The sequence below is a fragment of the Crotalus tigris genome, unplaced genomic scaffold (genome assembly GCF_016545835.1).
Source record: "Crotalus tigris isolate CLP2741 ecotype Arizona unplaced genomic scaffold, ASM1654583v1 scf7180000023815.240080, whole genome shotgun sequence".
Taxonomy (NCBI): Eukaryota; Metazoa; Chordata; class Lepidosauria; order Squamata; family Viperidae; genus Crotalus; species Crotalus tigris.
In genome coordinates, this window is record NW_024100204.1 from 132,552 (window position 1) to 151,576 (window position 19,025).

The 19,025-nt window shown below is 38.2% G+C and overlaps 1 long non-coding RNA gene across 2 annotated transcripts in view; it reads left to right on the plus strand.

The window, feature by feature from the left end:
• LOC120298224 overlaps window positions 1-16,000 on the plus strand; it is a 56,301-nt gene extending 40,301 nt beyond the window's left edge. The window contains exons 2-4 of one of the 2 annotated variants that reach the window (XR_005554003.1): window positions 8,445-8,609; window positions 13,368-13,468; window positions 15,389-16,000. This is a non-coding gene — a long non-coding RNA (uncharacterized LOC120298224). The remainder of the gene's footprint in view (window positions 1-8,444; window positions 8,610-13,367; window positions 13,469-15,388) is intronic. The other variant, XR_005554002.1, reaches the window with a different exon arrangement.
• The last annotated feature ends 3,025 nt before the right edge of the window (window positions 16,001-19,025 follow it).

Consider the following 19,025-nt stretch of genomic DNA (forward strand, 5'->3'; position numbering starts at 1 on the left):
CTAAGGCAGGGGCTGGACGCATCATGCCAAAACCGCGGCCACCCCATTGCCGGCAATGGAAAAGAAGTTGCGATACATCGCGACATGTCACGTGATGTTGCGAGTTTGACACCCCTGTTCTAAGGAATAGGTTGGCTCGATCTGTGGATTTAGCCCTTGTGGTTTATAAAACATGGTTTGTGGTTAACTGTGGTCTATTCTACAAATCCTAATTAGTCAAACTATGGTTTGGTATGATGCATGAATCCAGTAAATTTGTGTGTTTAACCTTTTACAGAGCATTGGTACTAAATAAACACGAGAAATGAGCTACCTAAAGTTAAATATTGGCTTAAGGCAACCATCTTGACTCTCATTTAAGTTGCTCTGTATATTGAAATGCTAAGCGTTGACTGGGTTTTTAACCCTGTATTCGTTTTCCAAGAGTTGATTTAAATGTGAAGACATCCGTACATCAGGACTTCTTAGAGACAATGGCAAGGAGAAAATGCAGTATCAAATCAACATTCCTTCCATTCTTTTGCATATCTTCTTAACTTTTCCATTCTCTCAAAAGTTTCTGCTGCTTCAGTCAGAAAGGGCTGTCTCTGACATTTTGTTCAAGCACTGTCGGGCTTAATAGATAGGAGAAATGAAACGATACTGCCTTTGTTAAAGCTAATGAAGTGGGGATGAAAAGGCTGGCTCTGAACAAGGATCCAACACTTCTTTAATCTCTGTATGCCTTTTCATATCCAATGTTTTGGCAGCTTAATTACAGGCAGGTGGTGCAGTGCCTGTAATTACATTGAAGACCTGGGATTTTGTCATCAGGCTTAATTAGAGATGTCAGGCTGCTGGTCTGGTCTGAAGAGGATGTTTCCGAGATCACTTCTGACAGTATTAAAAAAGTTTAACACACCTTCACAAGTGGAACAAGTTGCATGCTGAAGCAGAAGCCCCTGCAAGTTTGTGAGGAATGGCTTCTCCATTGGGTAACAGAAACTCCATTGTGTTCATTGAACTGGACTTTAGCCTGGCTCCTTCATCAGGACAAATCAGGCTTCACTGAGAAAAAGAGCATTGCACCACTAAAACATAGATAAAAATCAGGAATACAAACTTTAAAGGTGTGTCTTCAACCTGAACTCCAGTAAGAACTGGTCTTGGCTTCTATTATGTTTCCTTTTGAAATCTAGGTCTTTATTTTGTTTTTGAGGCTATATACGCAGAATATGCTTACCATTATTAACTGTTTCATCCAATTACCCCAATTTCTTAGTTTGGAACAATACACTAAAATATAAACTATCCACATTGGCTGAATTCACACAATAGCAGGCTAAAGATGGCTGGCTTGTTAGTGGTTCATTGCATCATGTGAACACAACTAATGCTTAAAGTATGGAGTTGGTTTAACTGGGATGTAGAAACATATGGAAAGTTAGACACTGCAATTTGTAAATCTTAATTTATGAATTGCTGTACTGTGCAAACATATTACAGTCTATTCAGCAGACATAGTTTACAGCAACCTGATCAGTAATCACTGTTTTCCTGATAATACTTACTTCCAGAATGATTTTAAGAAATGTGTTTTCCTTAAGTAATCTAATTATTGTACTGTGCCCCAGTGGTCTTAATTAAAATGACCAGCTCCGTGTGCTTCTATGTACGTGCTCCTCTAATGTTGTCATGGTGCATCTTCCAGGGAAAAAAGGCCAACCAGTCTGAACTTCCTCTAGAACAGGGTTTCTCAACCTTGCTCACTTTCAGATGTGTAGATTCAACTCCCAGAATTTTCCAGTCAGGCAAGGTTGAAATACGAGAACATCAATCCAGAGGCTAAATGGAAATGATTTTTTTTTTTTTTTTTACTCCCAAGGTAAGTGCAATTGACTCTGTAGCAACTACAGTAATGGACGAAAGATGCAGGAGGCTGAGCTAGTGCAGGCAGACTAGGAACTGAGGGAATGAAGCATACTGTTTGTGATTCAGGTTATTGATTTGCAGGCAAAAGGTTGTTGCAGCCAAAGATTATCTGATTATTTTATTGCCTTGTTTGGGCAATCAAACCACACCCACATTCCAGATATGAAGCTTTCACCTAATACTGCCAACCACATATCTCCTTTTTTTCTCCCTATCCTTTTCTGGACCTTAAAATTAGGGATAAGAAAAATTATTCCACTGAAATGTTGACACTCATTCACCTATTTGTCCAGTTTTATTGTACACCATCCACAATCACATTGTGTGAGATGGGTGGCTATATAAAGGTAAGAAATAAGTACATAAATAATATTTTACCAATACAATGGGAGAACTGGAATGCAAGTATTGCTTGAAAATGTCTCCTTTCAGGCTTGTGTGATTTGGCTTCCGATTTTTAAAAACAAGTACAACGATACACGTATTATACAAAATGTATACCAAATGCGCATACTGGTATAATATATGCATAAACATTCACTGCATTTCAAAAAGTGCTTAGAAAACATTAGGAAAAAAATTATACAACAATGCACTCACCACCAGAACTGCTCATGGATATCATTCATGTTTTATGCAAAAGCAACATTGAACCAAATCTCTGGTAAATAAACTGAGAAATCAAGTAAACACAAAACTGACAGATTCACTCACCCCTAAGTCCCTATTTGACACCAATGACTGAGCACGGAGAAGTCATCTATTACTTGGAGCAAAGGAGAGAATCCAGCACAATAACTATCTCCAAAGAAGCAATGCCAGAAAGGCAACAATGTCAGAGAAGCAGAAATGAGGCAGGAGAAGAATGAGAAGATCATAGACATCTTAAAAATGAACAAAAATGTCATTTTTGTTGCCACTTAGTTTCAGCGTTCATTTACCAGGAGTCTGGTTCCATTTTGCTTTTGAATTGCTTTACATCTTCTTTTTAAAAATGTTTATATAAATCAAGAAGGTATATTCATGAGCACTTCATTTTTATATGTACTTTTTGGAGCCATTTTGCCAAGTATAATGCATGGCAAGGTGTATTTTATTGTGACATTTCTGAAGGCTGCACAAAAAATCAAACTGAACTTCAGATATCTTCTGGATCCTGAAAGAGCTTAATTAAGCATATTGTTGGCCATAAGACTGGCCAGGTATAGGAACCAGGTGTGAAGAAGCCAATGTCCACACAGGATCAAGGAAAAACTCTTTTATTTATATACAGAAGCAGAAGAAGACACCCCTGGATTTCACACCTACAGATGAAATCAGGTACAGTTATTTTTATACAGTTTGCCACAGGAAACAAAAATAGGAGAATTGCTGAGCTGTTATAAAGTTACATGATAGTTGCACATGCTCACAAAGCAAAGCCATCTCATAATGCTCCATTAATTATTTAAATTCTACTTCATTATCATATAAGTTGACTATTTCTGACACTTTCTACCGTGCTGATGATGAACTTTGCTCACCTGCAGACCCTTATCTGGTTGCCACTGCTTAAGCTAAATATCATATCACCTTCCTTGATTCCATCTCGCCATGCACATGCATACATAACCCGAACTGGACTGTTGTTTCTCTGTGCCATATAATATATGTGGGTTTATGCATAATTCTGTAGTTATTTATTTTTGTCATATTTATGTAGTGTGTATATCGGAAGTGGTGACCCTTTGAGAACTGTATGCAACAAAATTTCATTTTAATGTATCCCGATTAGTGTACATTCAAATTGACAATAAAGTTATTATTCTATTCTATTCTATTCTATTCTATTCTATTCTATTCTATTCTATTCTATTCTATTCTATTCTATTCTATTCTATTCCAGTAACAGCTTCACTTGCAAGATATCTTAGCCAAGTATCAAAGCCACAACCTGTCAGGTTTTTACAAAGAACAGACCCCATTGGATAAAATTTTGTTAAAAACAGATGAGAATTTGATTAGAAAACTCTATAAATTTCTTTTAAACTGGAAGATGGAAGAAGAACAAGTGAAAGAAACAATGATAGTATGGGCAAAGAACTTTGGATATTCTATAGATTTGGAAAACTGGCAAAAACTTTGGGATAAAAACATTAAGCTTACAAAAGCAGTAGCATATAAAGAAAACTTATATAAGATGTTTTATAGATGGCATATGACACCAGTTTGCTTAGCGAAAATGTTTAAAAAATGTTTCGGATATTTGCTGGAAATGTAAACAACAGCCAGGCACTTACTACCATGCCTGGTGGACATGCCCTATCACTAAGAAATATTGGTCTAAGATTCATAGATGTTGGAAAAGATGATGAATCTACAAATAGAATTTAAACCAGAATTGTTTTTGTTAGGAATATTAAGACCTAATTTTGGCAAAGAGAATGACTATTTGATATTGCATGTTTTAACTGCTGCAAGGATAGTATTTGCCCAATTTTGGAAAAATGAGAATCTACCATCTGACCAGATTATTATTACCAAAATTTTAGAGTGTGCAGAAATGGATAGACTAACATTAGAAATGAAAGAAAAAGATGATTCAATTTATTTTAGAACTTGGGAAAATTTTTTATCAATGGTTAGAGACACGTTAGAACTTGAAGGATTTAATATTTTAGAATAGATGACTGATTTTTAATCGAGTTCTAACTAACATTTTGATGATGCGATTACTTTTCCTGATTTACTGATTTTCACTTGCTATTTTTGATTGTTAGGATTTACTTTTTTGAGATTTTATTAGTAGTGTTTATTTAATAGTTAACATATTTGTTTACTAATTGTTTTTAATATGTTACAGCTTAAGCTTTGTTAAAAATGATTGAATATGATATTTACTCATTATTATGAACCGGACGGTTGCTTGTTTGTTGAAATATGTGATTGTACCTATCCTTATTTTACCCTAATTCCTTATTTTCTTCCCTTCCCCCTTTCCTTTTACCTCTCCCTTTACCATACCTGTATTCTTCCTATTTTTCCTCACCTAAGCCACAACCTGTCAGCTAGTCTATATAGGAGACATTTGTGGTCAATCTATGGCATGCTTGTGGTCGACCACTCTGGCTCTTGCCAATATGTTAAAGAAATGTTACTTCTAGCAGGCAAAAGGCACAAATAAACTAATGGCTCTGGCTAAAGTTAATTCTTAGGTTACAAAAGCCTCAAACTACCTATTAATAAGCTAAGAAGCAATGAGATTCTTAAACTGGAGGGGTGTCATAGCTATAATAAAAACTAGGCAAATTTCCATTCATCCTATAACATGTTTACAATACAGGTATTCCTTGACCTACAACCACAATTGAGCTCAAACATTCTGTTGCTAAGCAAGACATTTGTTAAGTGAATTTTGCCCCATTTGATGACTTTATTTGCTACAGTTGTTAAGTGAATCACTGTAGTTGTTAAGTTAGTAACACAGTTGTTAAGTTAATTTGGTTTCCCCATTGAGTTTGCTGATCAGAAGGTCGCAAAAGGTGATCACATGACCCCGGAGCACTGCAATTGTCATAAATATGAGTCAGTTGCCAAAAGGTCTGAATTTTGATCACATGACCATTGGGATGTTTCAACAGTCGTACGTGTGAAAAACTGTCCTAAGTCACTTTTTTCAATGCTGTTGTATTTTTGAACCGTCACTAAACAAATTGTTGTAAATTGAGGACTATCTGTAGTAACTAACCTGTCAGAAATATTAAATTATTTTTGTCGGCCACCTTCAGTTGTTTTAAAGTGAATGGAAAAATATTTAGTAAAACTGGTGATTATAGATAAAAGATGGTCTTTCCAAAGCATGATATTTACTGTACCCGATGACGCGTCATTTAGCCTTCAGATTCAAATCATGAGTGGGAGGCATAAAGTACACAAAGGTCTGCCATTCCATGTGAAGCAGAAGATTATCTTTGTCAGTCAGCAAATTGTGACCTAATGTTAAGTGTGCACCCTATTTATATATCTAAATTCTGGGTTCCATCATTACTGGTGTGCATGGTAATATTACTATATTTATTGACAAAATGCTCAACAACCAAATGGGCATTCTTTTAGTTTTTGTTTATTTGCTTATTTGCTTATCTGGTCCTGAAACTATATTTTCTTTTCAAATTAACTGCAGCTCCTGTTTACTCAGAAAAGGAGGAGCAGATTTCTAGAGGTATTTCAGTCAAAGGAAAAGAAACCCCAGGGAAATCTTATAGTTGTGATTTTATTCTAGCATAATGAAAATATCAAACTAAAAACCAATCAGGAGACATTACGGTAGAATATATCTCTATCTTTTTTGTGTTTGAAAAACATTCTGCCACTTAATTTAGCAGTCTATCTTGTTAAGTGCACATTTGCCTGAAGCAGCCTTGTATCGATGACATAACAAAAAGCACCAGCAAGTTAAGGCTACATGCCAACTGGGTTTATCTGACAATGCCTTCAAAGAATAACAACTGTGTTAACCTCAGCAATGCTATTATTTTAAGGTTTTTTGTTGTTTTTACAGTCAGAGAGAGAGTTCAGAGAAAGTGGGAGGCGGTGATGCTGTTGAACTGAAAAACCTTCTAGTGTGGCATTATTTTTTCCTGGTATAAAATACCTGCCTTATCGTTTGCATGTACACTTTGATCCTGGACAATATTCTTACTATGCCAGATGACTCATACTTTGAACTGATAAGATTACCTCAGCTCCCCAAAGAGAAATATATACTTCCTGCATGGACTGATGTAAGAAGTTAATTCACCAGGTGTCACTGAAACTTGCATAGAATATATTTTATGAGGAGAGAGGAGGGAAAACTAAATGGATAAAAGGTAACTATTGGTTGATTTGAAGTATGAGGGCAATTCGGAAATAAACCTCCGTTTGCTTATCAATGACAAACACTCGCAGATGCAGAACTTTTATTATACATGTTAGAAAACTACAACATTTCATTACTTTTTGATATAATTGCCATTCAAATTGAGGCACTTGTCATAACGTCTTACAAGGTTTGAAATTCCTTAGTAGTAGTCACTCGGTGCCAAATCTGGGGGGGGGGGTGATCAAAAACATCCCAATAGAACTGCTTCAAAAGTTCTTGGGTGTGTCCAGCAGTGTGTGGGTGAGTATTATTGTGAACCAACACCAGAAATCAGCATGCCCTGACACTTGTTATGGATGGCTCGTCTGAGTTTTCATAATGTTTCACAGTAAACTTCTGAATTGATGGTCGGACCACGCTCCATGAACTTCACTAGCAGTACTCCTTTGGCATCCTCACATTTGGCGGGATTTTCTATGGCACCATTTCCGGTGTGGTATTGGTATTGCTCTGCTACCTCAGTGGCTACTCTGAGTAGTCTCCATACAGTCCATCTTTAGTATAAATCTATGCATCTTCCAATTCTATTTTTATTTTATTCCCCAAAAAGTTAAAATACAAAATACAAATACAGAACTCCAAAATTTTAAAAAACAAAGAAAAAAACACCAAACAAACAAGATATTAAAAGGGGCATTAAAAAAAAACCACTAACATATATACCCATATTATCACCCTGGTTGAACATTGATTAGTATATTACAACAATATTAGTTTCCCACCCATTGCAAAACAAGTCCCCCATATTTTAAACTATTAAATCTATTTGCAAGTTATTAATTTGACATCTATATACTATATTAATTACATAATAGTTAACAAGAACAATAATAAAAAGGCAAGGTTAAAGTTTCAAAAAACCTTGTAAACAAACTGTTACTGTAACCCTCTTGTAAAAAAATTATCAAGGCATCTTATATATAGTATAAATCCATTCATATGTTTATATTGAGTTTTTTTTTTTAAATGAAACCACTGGTGCACTGGCAAAAGTAAAATAAAAGGCCTGGTAGAAAAGCTTATAACTCAGGGAAAGAAAAATAAATTTTTAAAAAAGCATGCAGAATTTCTCCTGAGTTTCAAAGAACATTCTGTATATCAAGTGTTAAAACACTATTCCATTTAGAAAAAATGTATCATTAAAAGTTGCAGCAAACCTTGATCAAAGGCTGAGGAGGGGGGGGGATGGGGAGGGGTGCTTCTTGTTTTGCACAGTGCAAGGAGTTGCCTTGAACGAAGTACAGTGCAGCAGACAAATTGGGTAGCAAGCCAGAGAATGTTTTTCCAACTCAAATCAGGAAAGCACTGATGGAGATGGCATTTATGGTGAGCAGGAATTGAGTAGAAGATGACATTGTCCATTCCTGTCCCCCTCCCCCAAAACTATTGATACAGCAAAACCTGGCAGCATAGATATAATCTCTGTATGGCCTCATCAGCTTCATTTTCACAACTGCCAAAGTCCCCTCCCCCAGATGTGCCATCAATATTAAGCAGGAAAGCTTAATATTATTATATTAAGTATTATTAATATTCAGTATTATTTGCTTTTCTAAACAACATATAGGACATTTATATTGAGCTTTTAAAACACTCCAAATTATGACATCCATCCTATTATCCTCACTAGGAAATGCTGAGGAGACTTCAGGTGAGCTTCATGACAAAAGGAAGACTTTGTGTCAACGGAGCAGATGGGGCTTTTTGCAGCCAAAGAGGGATGGAGGTGGAGTCGCATTAACCAATCAGAGCCTGTTCAGATTCCAGAAGAGAATGCTGGAAAAAGTGTAACCTGGTATATGGTCACCTTTTTTTCTTTAGAATTATGAGCTCTTTTGCCCTGTTGCTACAATGTTCAACCCACAGATTTTTTTAAAAAAATGTCCTATAAAAAATGGATAGATTTTCCAGTTAAGACAATTATGTAAGATTGAAATATGAATATTTGTCCATCATTGTTACAGAAGACTTGCAGCCCAGGCTATTACAACTTGCCTATGCAGATCTAAAGATGAAAGGATCTCTGTTCTATTGCATAGTAGTTCTTTATCATTTTGATGGATCTGCTGTTCTTCAAAACCAGTGAAAGTGCTATCCAGAAAAACTCCCATGGAATTCAGTGATTTTTTTGGGCCTGAGAACAAATAGAAACAGGGTATCAGGAATGCTAAGGGGAAGATCAGTTTATGTTAAATATGCTCTACTTATTTTTTTTTTAATGTTATGTGAGCCTATTAGAAATGGAAGCTAGTGTATTCAGAACATGTGTTCACCATTACAGCCAACACCAGCCAAAGCATAAAACAACTTAAAGGAGCCAAACCAGATTAGAAAATGTGGAGAGAGCAGCTGGTCTATAGGATTGGCAAGAATTAGACTTAATTAAATGGATAGCACCAGGAGACCAAGAGTTCAGATGGCATTTTAGCCTTTGCTTAAACACATCCGATAAAGAGGCGCTGCCATATTCTTGCTGTTGGGAAGTTTTTCTAAATATTCATCTTTCTGTACTGAAAGCCCCTTTTCTGGGGCATCTGGGTTCTACGGTTTATGGATTCACATTAGAGTGCCTATTGCCAGTAAGTGGGGAAAAATTTTCTACCTTCAAGTCTGCTGGGACCATAAAATATCAGAATCATAATGCTGTTCTGAAACCAAAAGGTAAATACTATTGAACTGATGGCCATACCATCTCCCCCTGCAGGAGATTCTTCAGTAGGATTGATATCAAAGGATACATAAGTATACTTAGTGTAATCAGGTTAATTAGTATGTACAGATGAACACACAGAAACGATAGATAATATAATAATGGAAATGGGCAAATTCAAGACCCTACTTCTCTCTTCTGATTATTCTTAATCAAAAAGCTTGATTAGGCTGGTCAGGCATTCAGATGGAAGGTGTTATTAACTTAGATTATGTCCACTCAAGAATATCTGGACATCAGATTAAGCAGGTAATCCCAGGCTGTCTTCTTTTAAGATGCACTGTGATTCTGTTTGAATTTTAGCAACACCATTGAATATCTCTATTTCTTTGTGTATGCATTTGTCTGTGTGCAATTCTGCATTTTTCAATATACATTTTCTTTGTTACTCTGCAATAAAGAAAGGTTTCAGCCAGTTACAATAACCCTAACTATTGTTGTTTCTTGATGCAGAGGCAGGAGTAGGAAGAAATGATTGATCTAAGCTGTTCTGCAGATTTTTGCAACTTGGCAGAGCACACACAGCCCCAGCAAAGGAGAAAGGAAAAAACAGATAGTTTTATCTGTTTATCTTTTCTGCCAAGTATCCAGCTATAGAATACTAGGGCACTGTTTCATTTTGCTTTGAGGGAGTGCATTGAAATGGAAGTTCCCTAGAGATTTATTCTGAACTGAAACTGTATTTAGAGAAGAGAATTCTGATTGCTTTGAATTCAGAGAAGCTAGAAGATGAACTGAGGCAAACATTCCTGTCAATAGGAACACCAGCTGACTCAGACATCTGTTTCCGAATGTTGCAAAAGGAAATACTGACTTTACAAGCATTTGAAAAACACTAATGCTGAACCAAAAATAAATGGATTCAGCTCTGATCCTAAATAGGTGATATTGTGGGATCACACATATCTGGAGTTACTTTGGAACTGTGGAGGTCTCCTAAGACATGTGTCCCCAACCTGTGGGCCTTGGTCTGATAGTGGGCCATGGCCTATTGATCACTGGGCCACATGAGTGGCCCCACTCATGCGAGTGTTGCTGCGAGGGTCATGTGCTTTCGCAGCCCCACTCATGTGAGTACTCATGGCCCCACTTGCACAAGCAATGAGTATTCATGTGCGCGCATGTGCACCTGCATTCATCCCCCCACAAAACCATTCATTCTTTTCCCCCTCCCCCCCCCTGCTCTGGGCCACCAACCCAAAAGGTTGCGGAACTCTGGCCTAAGACACTAATTCCTAGTTGCAAAATTCTTACCTTACCCGTTGGGAGGGAAAGATAAAGGCAGTCCCTTAAAGCTTTTTTTTTTTCTGAATAATACATAAAACTAATTTGGTTTGCCCTGCACTATAGTACTCTTCCAGGGAGGCAGAGGAGGTAGGTATCTAGTGTCCTTGCTCTCCTGGCCTAGGGAACGTCTATTTCAGTGGTTCTCAGCCTGTGGGTTGGGACCCCATTTGGGGTCGAATGACCATTTCACGGGGGTCGCCAAACAACGCAGTCCGCCATTTTTTCCCCTTTTCCTTAGTTGTGCTACTCCCTTTTATTCTATTGGCTTTTGAAAGCCAATAGAATAGACTCTCTTGAATAGAGTCTAATTCTATTGGCTTCAAAAGCCAATAGGAATTGTCCAGGCTGTCTCTGCCCTGCTGAGCCCGCCAAAAGTCCCATTCTGCAAACGGTGCTGCAAGTTGTCTGCAGCAAAGGCGAGCTGTCTGGAAGTTTCCACCCCTCCCTGCTGAGCAACTACTAAAAATGTAAGTAAAAGAAGGCCAGGGGTGGGAGGTGGGAGGCCGGCGGGCGCAGGGAGGGTTGCTGGCGTGCGTGTGGCCCGGAGGGTGCCTTACCTCCCTTGGGCTGGGCCAGCTGGTGGCCCAGCCGGTGGTTGGCCTGCGCCGTCTCTGCCGCTTGCCAGCTATGCCTCGGCTGGCGCAGGGGGCGGCACCATGCATGCGTGGCGCTCCTGGGCAGGGAAAGTCCTTGACTTACGACCGGTTGGGTAGTCCTCAACTTACAACCGGTTGGGGGTCGCAGCATTAAAAAGGTTGAGAACCACTGGTCTAGTTTTTCAGACCTAGGCAATTCTCATTTGAAAGCTGCTTTGTATGTTCTTCCCAAAACAATGATATGTTTGTCCATTACTGAGCATACAAATAAATAGACTTTTGCATCTTTGCTGATTCAACAAAGGCCCTGCAATGAGGAGTTCTGCTGCTTGCTTTCTTGAAACTTCTAGAATCGACTCTGCAAGAATTGCAGCGTATACAGGCATTCCACAATGCTAGACTGCAAGCGTGCTTAGCAGCTTGTTTTGAAAATCAGAAATTCTCTTATGCTCTTCATATCACAATTTAGTTCACTAACCGATTGTTAAAGATTTAAAAGCAATAACATTAATTACTTCCCTGGCTTATCAAGAGACAGTAACCTAATTAATATGTGGCTAAAGTTGAAGACCAAGGAGAATTTTGATTACTGCTGAGAGAGACAGAGAAGTAATTAAAGCATTGTTCTTATGAGATTCCCATTTAATTAACATTGTGCTATATCTATCTATCTGTCTGTCTGTCTGTCTGTCTGTCTGTCTGTCTGTCTGTCTGTCTATCTATCTATCTATCTATCATCTATCTATCTATCTATCATCTACCTGTCTAAAAAGAGAGCTGACTTCCTGGAGGCCACAAAGAATCATTCATTTGGAGACAGTGAACAAACTTTGTAGAAAGTTACAATAAAACTAAGGGCAAAAAATGGTGATGTATGCATCATGGCATTTGCTTCAGCCCTTTGGTACTTGCATTATGACAGCATACTTATGTATCAAAGAGATGGAGAAGCAGGACCTGGGCCAGGGTCTTGTTGATCCCACTTATTGATCTGTTTTATATTATGTAACTAGTTTTGCTGTTTCCCTAATAGGATTCTTAGCCAACTTGATTGCATGGTTTTGCTGGCATTATTGCTTTAATCTTGATGATGCATTCTAAGATCCTTAGGGTTGTTATTTTGAGTGAGGCATCCTAGATAGATTAAGTAGATAAATAATGTCACAATACCTGTTTCATCACTTTGATGAAATCTCAACTTGTGGGCACACCTGTTTTGAAAAAAAATATTAAAGCATATTTTTGTTAATTACTTTACTCCCATTGTAGTCTTGCCTACTTTGCTCCTGTTTTAATCTGCTGACACTATATATTTTTAAAATGTATTTCCTAATTGGTATTTTTCATTTTCATTTTATTCCATTATTTTAATTGCTTTAGAATTTATTGTAATGGTGTCGCTCTATAATATTTTGTCAGGAATTTAAATTATTTTATAATTGAGTATAATGGTGGGTCAACAGCAAGATGAAGACAAAAAAGACTGTGGATGTCCTTCTTACTCCAGATGGTGAAACATTAATAGAACACCAGAAAGTAGAGGAACACAGCTCCTATTTTGTCTCTATCTTTACATCCAAAGGAAATCGGCATTTGAATAGCACAGTCTGTAAATGAATACATAAGGAGAAGGGGAGGGGTGTCAATAAGGTTGTGGAAAAAGATCTAGCTAATGCAAACGGCGCTAGTCCTATAATTAACTTGCATTAAAATTTAACACCAGGAAATGAAGATTGCTAGCTCTTCCTATTTCTTTCCAAGGCAATGTGCTACTTGCTTGTCAAGTGCCAGTTGTGAACTCAGAAGCTTCCTGCTCTGACCTTAATATGTCAACTACTAACCAGTTTCACCTCCAACACAGCTCATGTCTCTCCACTAGAGGCCTATGCTACTGTGTAACTTTCTTTGTGAATTAACCATTGTCTGACTACATGTTTTATTCCTATGCTTTGCCTTATAGAATCTCACCAAATGATCTACTGGTTAATGTTCTCTGGACTTGGATGAGCATTCCAGGGGGCTGGGGAAGGAGTAGGGGGTCATAAGACCTTCCCCATAAAAGTAAGCTCTTTTATGAGTGGATGTCATAGAGTTCTTTTTTTGCTTTTAGCTGTGCTCACTACAGCTGATTAGGGAGAATCTCTCCAATGCAGTAAATATCTGCTCTTAATTAATAAGTTTTTATTGATTGTAATAATCCTGGAATCTTCTCCTCTGTGTTTATTTGTTGGTATCTGAATCACAAATGCTACAGCCAGAAATATGGGCCCTGATGAAATACATTTTAGGAATACTGAAAGAAATGTATGAAGATCTGTCAGAACCTGTATCTTTGAGGAGTCTGGGAAACTGTGGAGGGCGGAGAAGAACAATTGTGATTTTTCTTGTTTGGGGAAAAAAATGGGGAGGAAAGGTATGACAAATAAAATGGATTTTTGATAAGAGAGCCTAAGACTGACATCCGGAAAGGCAGTTTATTTTGAACAGTAAGTGTTGTGAAGACAATGCTACTACAGTATTGCTAAGAATTACAATGACTTTGTCAGATAGGTTGTGCAAGACAAATCTCCACTGTTTGACAGGGTAACTACTTTAATGGACAAAGGAAATTTTGTTAGCTTATTTATTTATTTATTTATTTATTCATTCATTCATTCATTCATTCATTCATTCATTCATTCATTCATACTCAATCCCCAATGACTCTGGGAGGTTCACCAGAGAACATGAGAACTATAAAACAGTAAAAAAAAAAATGCTATAAGAAAAGGACAAGCAACAATACCAAAACTGAGCCTAAACCAAAATAGAAACACAGAAAACTGATGGCAGAAGAAAACCTAATGGTCCATCAAGTCTGCCCTTTGAGTTTGTTTCCTTTTTCCTTTATTTATTATTTGTAATTATTACTTTTATACAGGTAGTCCTCGACTTACAACCACAGTTGAACCCAAAATTTTGATTGCTAAGTGAGGCCCCATTTTATAATCCTTCTTGCCATGGCTGTTAAGTGAATCACTGCAGTAGCATGGTTGTTAAGTGGATCTGTCTTCTCCATTGACTTTCCTTGTTGGAAATCTGCAAAAGGGCATCACGTGACCCCGGGACACTGCAACTGTCGCAACTGAATCAGTTGCCAAGTCACAACAAAACTGCGCCCACCCCATTGCCGGCAATGGGGGAAAAGTCGCGATATGTCGCGCGACGTCATGTGACACCGTGAGTTTCACATGCCTGTTTTATGGAGTATCATGAGCCAAAATTTGGATGGCCAAGAGATGTGCTTTTGTATTGCTGACATCTTGTGGTCATTTGGATTTTTGAAGCCAAGATGTGTACCTCTAAATCAGTGCTTCTCAACGTTTGTGTGACGGCGACCCCCGTCACACAAACGTTCTGCGCATGCGCCGGGCTGCACGCATGGGGGCGGGGTCCCCACATGTGGCGCGCATGCGCGCTGCCGCCCCCATGCGTGGCACGCATGCACACCGCCCCCCACGCGCAGCGCGCGTGCACGCCGCTGCCCCCATGCGCGGCGCGCATGCACAGCGCTCCCCCATGTACGGCGCGCGTGCACGGCGCCGCCCCATGCGCGGCGCGCATGCGCGGCACCGCCCCCATGCACGGCGCGCATGCACGGCACCACGAAAAATGGCGGATTGCCGCCTTTGGCGACCCCCGAAAAATGGGGGATCGACCCCAAATGGGGTCACGACCCATAGGTTGAGAACCGCTGCTCTAAATTAACACAGTTTTTTTCTCAATATGGGATGCATATTATGTAACCTCTCCATTTTTTTTTAGCTCACAATCAACATCCATTCAGGGTAATTTATCACCACTATTTTAAATTCTGCAATATTTTAATTCTTTAAATTTTAAATTAAAAATTGCTGCAGGAGAACGATTTTTTAGCTGAAAACTGACACAAGTGGAAATAATTTTTAAAAACCCTTTCTTTTCTATCTTTCTTTTATTCAGATACAGCCCACCACAAGCTACCTGGGACCAATTTGGGACCAATAAAACTAGGAAGAAAGAACTTCTCTTAAAGTGTGGTGTGAACCAAAAGGGTATACTGTATTCAGCAGGGATTCTGTGTAAATAGGAAATATTCCTGCCTGAAAATGGAAATCTTTCAGGTTTTGTTACTCCTACTCTCTGGGAGACTTACAATAAACAATCAACATCATACTGGGGAATGTCCCTGTAAAGGCATGTGAAATTGTATGATTCTATGGGAGTGAGCAGCTCTAATAAATGTAAATAAATAAACGGTAAGTTGTATAATAATTGCAAGGGTTCAAGTTCACTTGCATCAGGAAGAATGGTTCCAAGTTAGCCTTGGGGACCTGGGCCTTCTTTCATCCTCACATGTATCACAGAGTCTCTGGTTATACATGTTAGGTGTTACCTGGAACAGAGCAGTACAGAGTGATGTTACATTGCAAAGAGTGATTGTGGGGTTGTGGATCCTCCTTCCCAAAATGATATTACATAAGAGTTATATATAATTTCAGAAATATTATTCCCAGAGATTTTGAATTACAGTATTTACTGGCCAACCCAGCTACTTTTTAACAATAAATACTGCTTTTTATAATAAATCAGAAGCTTTGATTTTTTTTTAATTCTTCTGTAAGCATTAATATGGTACAATGTAGGACTCTACTTGGACACTTCGCAAGCTTTAATATTCTCCTTAATTGTTATGGATACAGCTTAAGTTTTATCCCCAGAAGGGAAAACAGAAACAATCAATTTTATCTTGGTTTCAGGTGAGATGTTCTCACCTCATTTTTCTGTAGCCTGTCAGAATTAGCAAGTATTGTTACCATACAGGTAAATCTATTGTAAAAGTCCATGAATAAACTTGACATGAACCAGATCTACTTCCACATGTTTGTGAATGTATCTGGTCTCATATGTGTTTGTCAACTGATTCCCATTCTATATGCACTGCTGTTGTATATAAAACAATAAATAGAAAGAGGCAGCAGATAGTTCTATTTCTAGTCATCCATTTTTCATTGTAACGTTTTGAGCTGTAAAAGCTCTGAAATTTTGAACTAGTTCTATAATGCATATTTATTATTAGTTTCATCTAGCTATTATCAAACCTTTTTTAAAAAAAATGCTTTACATTGAGCAAGTAAAGGTTATTGTGATCGTGGTAGAACCTTGGATGACCACTTCTCCTCTTCTATGGAGAAGTGTAGCTATATTGCAAGATGTCAAATTAGTAAGGATTCCCGATTCTATTAAGATAGAAGAGGGGAACCAGTGTGGTTCCAGATGATGCTGACTAATTTCATGTTTTCTGCAGAAGCTCAAGTTGATTCACATAAAACAGGGGTCTTCAAACTTGGCCCTTTTATGACTTGTGGACTTCAACTCCCAGAATTCCTCAGCCAGCATCCCTGGCTGAGGAATTCTGGGAGTTGAAGTCCACAAGTCATAAAAGGGCCAAGTTTGAAGACCCCTGACATAGAACCTATCCAGTTTTTTCTCTGTGGTTGACAAAATAATGACTAACTCAAAGTCATCCAATAAGTTTCCATGACTGATGGTGACCTAATTCAGGTTCTAGTCCAGCAACGTAACCAGATATTTAACATGGTAATTTAGTGGAGGGCCATAGGTTCCTAATCCAATAGCCCAGTGGTTCTCAACCTTTTCCTTACCATGGACCCCTTTAAATATCTTTTGTGGCCACGGAGAATGGCCATGGATACCGCAAGACTTAACTGAGGAGTTAAATCATAACATTTAACATTAAGCCTTTGCAGATTAACATTTAACATTAAGCCTTTGCAGATCTCTTGTGATGACATCACAGCCTCCCAGAGATCCGCGGATCACAGGTTAAGAATCACTGCAATAACCAATCACTTTTCACTGCAAATGTATAAATATAAAGAGGAGGGAAGCAGAGAAGGTTTAGAGAGGGTGGACGCAGCCTGGGGGGAATGGGCAGGCGGTACCAATGGTTAATTGTATTTTGTATGAATAAATGGAAAATAAAAACTTTTTAAATATAAATGTATAAATAGCTCAACCCAAATAAATCCAAGGGTGGTGAGGCAGGCAGGAAAAACAATATCAAAAGGCAAAATGGATATAACTTTTTGAGGGTCGTGAGTACAACATAACAAGGAAGACTCCACTTAGGTATATTTCTATTATGTTGTACCAAAATATCTTATTCGTACAAGCAAAGTAGGTTTTTGAGTCCCTTCTTATTTGATTGGTGCTGTTTTTTCTGAAATGATTACTGATTCTCTTCCTTTCTCAAGTAGCTTGAAAAACCTTATTGTTTGCTCAGGCAGAAGAGTTCACTCAAACATTACCTTGGTTGCTGCCTTCTACATTTGTTGTAAAAGAGTCTACTTTCTTCCCTGGATGATCCTACAAGTAAAAAACAAAGCCCAGAGTCATTGGATACAAGATCGATGGGAAATAAATTTCCTGAATAAATAAAATAAAATAAAGGATTTAGCTGCAGGAGAAATGCTCAGAATTGCTTCAGCTGCAGAATTGTCATTAATTCAGTCTTTCAGATTTTTAACTATTATATTTAATGTTATTCTACTTCTATTTTGTGATTTTCTCCAGTTCTTTCTCTTCTATTCTGCTCTCTAGATATTGCAAAGTCTACTATCCAGACTCTTTTTTGTCTTTTTTATTGACAATTGTTAAGTCTGTGATGCTTGTCTGTCTGAATTATAAAGTCCTGGAACGCTTTAGCTTTTCCATTATTGTTATTATATACATAAAAATGTAATGTCACTGCTATCTAGTTGGTGTTGGCCTTTATACATATCCAGTTCTTTCCAAGAACCTAGGAAAAGCATCAGTACAGTATATATTTGGATCCAAGCAGTGTGGCCTTTTCTAACTGACATATCGACATTTTGACAATGTGCAGATTTTTTAAATGCAGCATCAGTGTGCTAATAACCGCTGGACCACCATGGACAGTTTATGCCATGATCTTTCAACTTTGATCTTGATACTTTCTGACCTTTTCCAATTCTTTGTCTTGTACTATCCTTTGGCTGCAGCTGCCAAAAAGGCCAACACAGTGCTGGGCTGCATTAACAGAGGGATAGAATCAAGATCACGTGAAGTATTAATACCACTTTACAATGCCTTGGTAAGGCCACACATGGAATACTGCATTCAGTTTTGGTCACCATGATGTAAAAAAGATGTTGAGACTCTAGAAAGAGTACAGAAAAGAGCAACAAAGATGATTAGGGGACTGGAGGCTAAAGCATATAAGGAAAGGCTGCTGGAATTGGGTATGTCTAGTTTAATGAAGAGAAGGACGAGGGGGGACATGATAGCAGTATTCCAACATCTCAGGGGCTGCCACAAAGAAGAGGGAGTCAAGCTATTTTCCAAGGTGCCTGAAGGCAGGACAAGAAGCAATGGATGGAAACTAATCAAGGAGAGAAGCAACCTAGAACTAAGGAGAAACTTCCTGACAGTTAGAACAATTAACCAGTGGAACAACCTGCCTCCAGAAGTGGTGAATGCTCCAACACTGGAGGTTTTTAAGAAGAGACTGGACAGCCATTTGTCTGAAATGGTATAGAGTTCCCTGCCTGAGCAG